Source organism: Lactuca virosa, chromosome 1 (assembly GCF_052849685.1).
Source record: "Lactuca virosa cultivar CGN04683 chromosome 1, Lactuca_virosa_CGN04683_v6, whole genome shotgun sequence".
Taxonomy (NCBI): Eukaryota; Viridiplantae; Streptophyta; class Magnoliopsida; order Asterales; family Asteraceae; genus Lactuca; species Lactuca virosa.
Window position 1 is genome coordinate 53,325,551 of NC_136426.1, and position 7,519 is coordinate 53,333,069.

Consider the following 7,519-nt stretch of genomic DNA (forward strand, 5'->3'; position numbering starts at 1 on the left):
TTGGATTAGTATGAACATTACCACATCAAAAATAGGATTATAGGTTCAAAAACAGCTTATGGTAATGTTCCTAGTCCATTTCTAGCCAAAAAAACTCGAAGATATGCTGTCAGGGGCTCCTACTCGTCGAGTGTATCAACCTACTCGTCGAGTAGGATGATTTTCTTCAAGGACTCGGCGAGTTCATCAGTGGACTCGGCGAGTCCAGTGCCCAGAATGCCCGAAATTCGACTTTTTCAGCATTTTTCAGCAATTTGCATCAAGTTTAATTGAAAACAAGCCTAGGCTCTGATACCACTGATGGGTTTTGAGCATTCTAACACTCCTAAGTGTACATGCAACCCTAAATACCTTGGATCTATGTTTTCTCTATTATACATACAAATATGATTATCCAAGGTATTATCCTAACTAGCATACCAAAACATTGATACTAGGATAATAAAATAGATAAAATACATACCTTGTTGTTGTTGCTTGACTCCATGAAGCTTGAGAGCCTAGTGCCCCAAGTGTGACACCTCAAATGGTTCACACAACATCATGAACTCTTGGAATAACCATGAGAAGAAGACATACATGTTCAAATCGGCTAGCCCTCAAAATATGTATCACTCGTGCCAATTTCTTGAACTAAAGGGGTTCTTATATAGTGTGGCTATTAGGGTTACACCATGTAACTCATGACTTTTCCCATTCCTTATGCTCCATGGGTTTTAACCTCCATGGAGTATCCATGGATCACCACATGGGTTAAACCCAACATAAAGGAATCTTGGATCATAAGCCCACATATATAAGAATGAATGATTTACACAATCAATCCCCATATATTTAATTAGTCTCTTTTTGATCACTAAATTAAGTCCAAATTAATTCTTGATCAATACTAATTAAATAACATGATTTCGTATTAATATATTAGAACTTATAATATATTAATATGTCACAAAATGTCTTTTCCTCATAAACGGTCTATCCAAATGTTCCGATGCCATGCAACCCAAATGGACCATGCCGAGTCGGGTCAAGTACATACCAATTATAGTTATGGACTTAGACACTAATCCAACACATACTCCCAGGGAAGTCCCTTTGCGTACTTGTCGACTTTTGTCAGCTCGTCTGGGACAAGGCGCAAAGCAAACTCCATTTTGTCTGTGAAGTTGTTGGTGTATTCATCGATGGACATGCTTCCTTTCTTCAAAGTTAGGAATTGGTTCTCTAGCTCGAGCAGGTTTTGGGCTGAGCAGTACTTACGTTTGAACTGCACCAAAAACTTTGCCCATGTCAATTGTAGAGGCTCATTGGGGCTTAGAGTCTTCCCCAGGGTGTTCCACCAACGAACAGCACCTCCTCGGAACTGGCGCACTGCGAATGTGGTATGTAGTTTACCTCTGCAACCACACGTCATGAAAGCCAACTCAATGGTACTCCCACTGTCCTCTTTGCATATGAGCTCTCTCTCATGAAAGACTCCCCTTCATGCTACAAATACCACGTTCTCACTATGTCATTAGAACAAATATCCAAAGGACTTATGTGGGTAGCCGATGAAAATACATCTCTCACTTCAAAATTCAAGCTTGTTGTGAGTCTCTCGTCTAACGAAAGCTTCACAACCCCAAACATTGATATGTGCTAACGAGGGAACCTTCCCTGTCCATATCTCGTGAGGTGTTTTGGCAGACTTCTTTGTTGGGACAAGATTAAGAATGTGGATGGTAGTCTCTAAGGCATACCCCCAGAATGAGATTGGAAGAGAAGCTCGACTCGTCATTGAACGAACCATGTCCAACAAGGTTCGATTACGCCTTTTAGCCACACCATTAAGTTGTGGTGTACTAAGAGGAGTCTATTGTGAAACTATTCCACATTCTTTGAGGTAGTCATGGAACTCAATACTAAGATACTTACCGCCTCTATCGGATCTAAGCATCTTTATCTTCCTGCCCAATTGATTCTCGACTTCTTGCTTCAACTCTTTGAACTTTTCAAAGGTTTCTGACTTACGCTTGATTAAGTAGATATAGCCATATCTGCTATAATTATCAGTAAAAGTCACATATAATCGATTTGCATCCCTTGTGGTGGATCTGAAGGGAGCACACGCATCTGTGTGTATGAGATCCAACAAACATTCACCTCTTTCACAAGATCCAGTGAAAGGTGATTTTATCATCTTACCCAATAGACAAAATTCGCATGTATCATCTGACCTCAGGTCAAATGATTCCAACACTCCATCCTTTTGGATTTGGGTATTGCGTTTCTTGTTAACATGTCCAAGACGAAAATGCCACAAACATGCTTTGTCTAAACTATTAGATGAATCAATTTGAAAAACACTATTACCTAAGTAGTCTACAATCATTACAGTTTCATACACATAATCACAAGGTAAAGCTTCAAAATAAAAAAACACCATTTTTATTTGAAAATCCCCACCAGTCCCGGGCTCGACCCCTCAGGACACATGAAGCAAACCCCACCTTTGCCGCATCAGGTCAAGAACTCGTGTGTTGGGCGTTCTCTATGTCCGCCACCCAACGTCAGCTAACTATGGGATCCCTGACCCCAAAGAACTCTGGCGCCCCATAAGCCTTGAACTCCTGGAACGAGGGGGTTCGGGCCCCGACCTGGCCCGCAACAATCTCAACTCTGAATGACCTGAGCCTCTCCTCTAAAATCTCCATCATCCATTCCTTGACTATCCCAAAATTCATTTGGGTAGTGTCAAGGATGCCCCTCGTAACCTCGGCTGCAATGAGCTCGCACAACCTCTCATCAATGGGCTCCGTACCGTCGCCCGACCCAGATCCGGATCCTGATCCTGATCCCCCTGCTCCAAATCGTGTCACCACCATACTGAACTGCAATATCATCAAACATAATGATCATGATGTCTAAAAAGGGGATCATCCCACACGGGTTCTCCTTAGAGCCTCCATATCTAACATTGGTTTGGGTACAGGTCCTGTGCTTTCAGTAGCACAGGCCCAATACTACCTTCTACACCTACCTTTACCTTCGCCAAGGCTCTACCTGATGACTCTAATTCGTCCCAAAACAAGCAGGCTACCGCATACCTCAAATCCTAGGTTATCTTAAGATTTGCTCCATCCATAACAAACCAGAACTCCATCATAACATGTTGCCTTTATGCATGCAAATTATACACATCACAGGATCAAACAGACTTTCGAATAATAGATTCTACCCTAGGACCACAACCAGACAAGGAACATGAAATAAGGCCAAATATATCATTTTAAGGCTATAAGCTCCTAACCGTATACAATTTTATGAGCATACACATAGCAAAATCCATCTGACTATCATAATCTAAATATCAGTATCACATGGCTAACATATTGGGGAATCACTTACTTGAGCTCGACCGATCACGCGCATTGCACTCTCCTCATTTTCCATTTTAAAAAGTTTTTAACTTTTGACTTTTGAAAACAATTTTACCATTTCCTTAGTTTGAGTCCTGACACACCCGAGAGTGTGCCCGAATCCTTCAAACCAAACCTCTGATACCAACTTATAACGACCCAAATTTTCAAAAGAAAATTTTCATTTTTAAACAATAAAAACATTTCCAATAAACCACAAAATCTCAAGAACAATTGCTTTCAAATTCATAACATCAATAATTTTATTTCGAATATCAGAGTGTCCCATAAAAAGCCTAAGAGAGTGCATGTCACGCCATCAAGCCTTGCCCTTGCCCTTAGGCTCAGAAGTACCTGAAACAAATTCTCAAACTGTAAGCTAATGCTTAGTGAGTTCCCCATAACATACCCCACACAGTCCACATAATCACATATACCATATTAGCTATAAAATCCACATAAACCACATAATCCATGCATACAACATATAGGGATGTCGTGGGCTCCCTGCAGGGTCTTACTTCATGATGTCATGGGCTCCCCACATGGTCTTACACCTAAGTGTCATGGGCTCCCCCATGGTATTTAATAGGAAAGCCATGGGCTCTACACATGGTCATACATCCAAGTTCCATGGGCTCCCCCCATGGTATTTAATAGGAAAGCCATAGGCTCTCCACATGGTATTACATCCAAGTGTCATGGGCTCTCCCATGGTCTTCCATACAAGTATAACAACATATACAACTATCATACCTCCTACACATAACCAACTAACATGCCACATAACACTACATCAACTAGTGTACCATATATCGTAGAATGGGCTGGCTTTGGTGCCTTCGACCCATTGGTATGGTGAGAAGACTCACCTCTCAAGAATGCTGAACTGATAAGATAAAATTAGATAAGTCCCAACGTGTAGCTCCAACTCAACTGCCTCAAGATGGTTGCCAATACAGAGTAGATGTCGGATCTACTGCTTCTCTCTTTACTCCACCTTCTTCAAGCTTCAAAATTCTGGAATAGGTGTTACAAGAAATAGAACATTTCTCATCATTAAAATAATATATAAAACCTTGTTTAAACAATGCATGAAAGGAAATAATGGTTCGTGTCATTTCTGATGAGTAGCAACAATTTATTAAGTCTAATCCTAACCTATTACTAAATACTAAGCCATAAACTATAATCTTAGTGACAGGTGAAGATCGTCTATTCCCCATGATCACGTTCATCCTTCCGTGCTCCACATCCTCACTTCTTTTTAGCCCCTGCAAATCAGAACAAATGTGAAATCTACATCTTGTATCAAGGACCCAAGAACGAGAACATGATGAGTTATTAGATAAGATAGAGTATATACCTGTCGAAGTTGGCTTCACCTTTCCATATTTGATATCTTGCAAGTATTTTGGGTAGCTTCGTTTCCAATTCCCTTTGTCATTGCAGTAGAAGCAAGTGGCCTCTTTAGGATCAGAGACAGGGGAGCATCAGGACTGGATTTTCCTTAGAGTCCACTGCTTGATGACCCAACTTGAGACTTTCCTTTCCAGTTTTGCTTAGGAGGACCGTTCCTCTTTTTCCCTTTCCATTGACCTATGGCCAGAACTGGAGTAGTAACAGGAGTGGAGGCAACACTTTTTCCCTTCATTCCTGCTTTAGTTGTTCGCAGTAGGTCCAGTAGTTGAGACATAGTTGTCTCATTGTTATTCAAATGATAGCTCAAAATGAACTGATCATGACAACTGGGTAAAGAGTGCAAGACTATATCAATAGCCATTTGTAATGCCCATGTTTCTAGGCTAGGCATTAATGAAGATGTAATAGTCTAGGTTAACCTTTGTAACTCATTTTGAAATAATAAAAATGTATTATTTGAGTATTATGTGTTTTATGCTTAACTGTGTAACTTAAATGGATTAAGAACAAGAATAAGCGTAATAATAAAATATTAGATAAGCCTGATATCTATGAAGGGATTCGTAGTGGTCGTTACGAGGATTCCGAAAATATAAGGAATGTCGAAATCCGAGTTATAACGAAAAAGTTATGACCTGTCGAAGTTTCGCGACAGAACCGGTACGACACAGTGTGATGTAAACTGTGAATTTACGATAGATCGATATTTAGCCTTAGTGATCTAAACGAAAGTCGTAGAATACGTTAAACCGAGAGTGTGCATAAAAAGAACGTCTAAATCTGACTTCGTATGAGGAAGTTATGATTTTTCGAAGTTTCAACTTAGCGGTATGCGGGCTAAAGTTCGAATATGAGATCGAGTGGTTTCTAGTCGAAACAATCTAAACGAGAATCGAAGATCTCATCGATAGTAGTCCAACGGTAAAAAGACAGACGAAAACGGACGTTAGATGAAGGAGTTATGAATTTCTAACGGAGTTTTCCTGTCCCGGCCTACTAAAAATAATATAATAAATATAAAGTCAAAATTAGCCAACGGAGTCTTAACGAGAGTTGTAGAGCATAATCTCACCAACGCGTGCATATAAAGAACGTCGAAAACGGAGCTCGTATGCGAAAGATATGAATTTCTGAAGTTCGGGGCACGAACCCCGACATTGTGTCAGAGATCACGACGTGAACAGGTGCTGGACGCCTTCCAGAGCAAGTGGACTGATGACGAACGCAATGACCTATGCCTGACCAAACTCACGACGTGAATTCAGGATTTCAGCCCTATAAATAGAAATTAAAGGGCGGCCGATTTTAGTTGCTACTTTCTTACTCTCTCACTCCCGATACCCTCTCTAGCTGTCTTGAAGTACCCCCGAAGCCCCGGTATCATCCCGACACCCGAAGAAAGTCCTGAAGCACTGAATATCCCGAGAAGAAAAGAGTTTTCCAGCCGAAGCTCTGCCCGCGAGAAGCCCGGTGTGTGAAGATATCCTGGTTTCACCGAAGAATACTGCTTTAAGAGTCGTAGTGCTGTCCGATAATCTTCTTATCAAGTGAGTGTGTAGTTGCTTTCTTCTAACACATAGATATGAACTATTCTCTATAAAATATGTGTTATGTGTTTGTATAATATCTGTTATCTGGAATGAGTATTGAATGGATATATTATACAGGTTTTAAAGTTGTATAAGTATGTATATATGTATATGTTATCTACAAAATTGTTGGGTATAACATGGGTAGATAGTTGATGTGTGATGAAATAAAATGATGAGAGGCCTCGATGTTGTTGTTGATCTAGTCATCTAGCGGAGTATGTGTCACACCCCCAAATCGGAACGGCGGAAACGTTCGGGGGCGAAGGACGTCATGCTCAGTATCATAACCATAGTGAAGAAAGCAAACACAACCATCATATATAATTTAAAAGGTTACGTCGTTGCAAAAATACACTTTTCCAAATAAATTACATATGATGCCAAAATAGTTCAAAAGAAATTTGCGCCAAAGCGTTTTGCCTTCAAAAATCTTGTGGTTACCTGTATTACTGATTACCTGAGAATACAAGTTGTTTTTGAAAGAGTATCAGCATTAAAGTCGGTGAGGTCATAAGCAATTTATGAATGAAAAATGGATGTTGTTCCTTAAAGTTTGTTACAAGTCCGTTTACAGAAAATCCAATATTTTCTAAAACGTTTGTAATAGTCCTAACTGAACCAAGACTTAGTATATGTAAGTAAATCATCATACTTATGTGTGGTCTTATATTTAAATAAAACTCCTTTTTGTGAAATCCTTAAATTCCCGTGAACTGTGTGTTTTGTTAATTCCCCATGTAAGTTGTTATAACCATACTAAGACTCGAAGACCTCGTACTCGACGTTCTTCAGGCGTCGGAATGTTATGACACTTGTCACCCCAGACCTGCCGGTCTAGCTGTTGCAAGCAGCTTAGGTGCGGGTTTGTCAGACCCAATATAGATCTATACACAACTATCACGCTCTCCCTACAAGAGATTATGGCTATAACTACAGGACTTTTTTGTTGTACTTAAGAGTACCATGAAGGTGAATGTCTCACAAATTTAGTCATTAACATGTTCACGTAGTTTGTAATGAAATATCCGTTTTGTAAATCGATTGTATTATTGTTTCTTTGTTAAACGAGGTGTCCAAACTATACCTATTATAGTTTATCAAGAG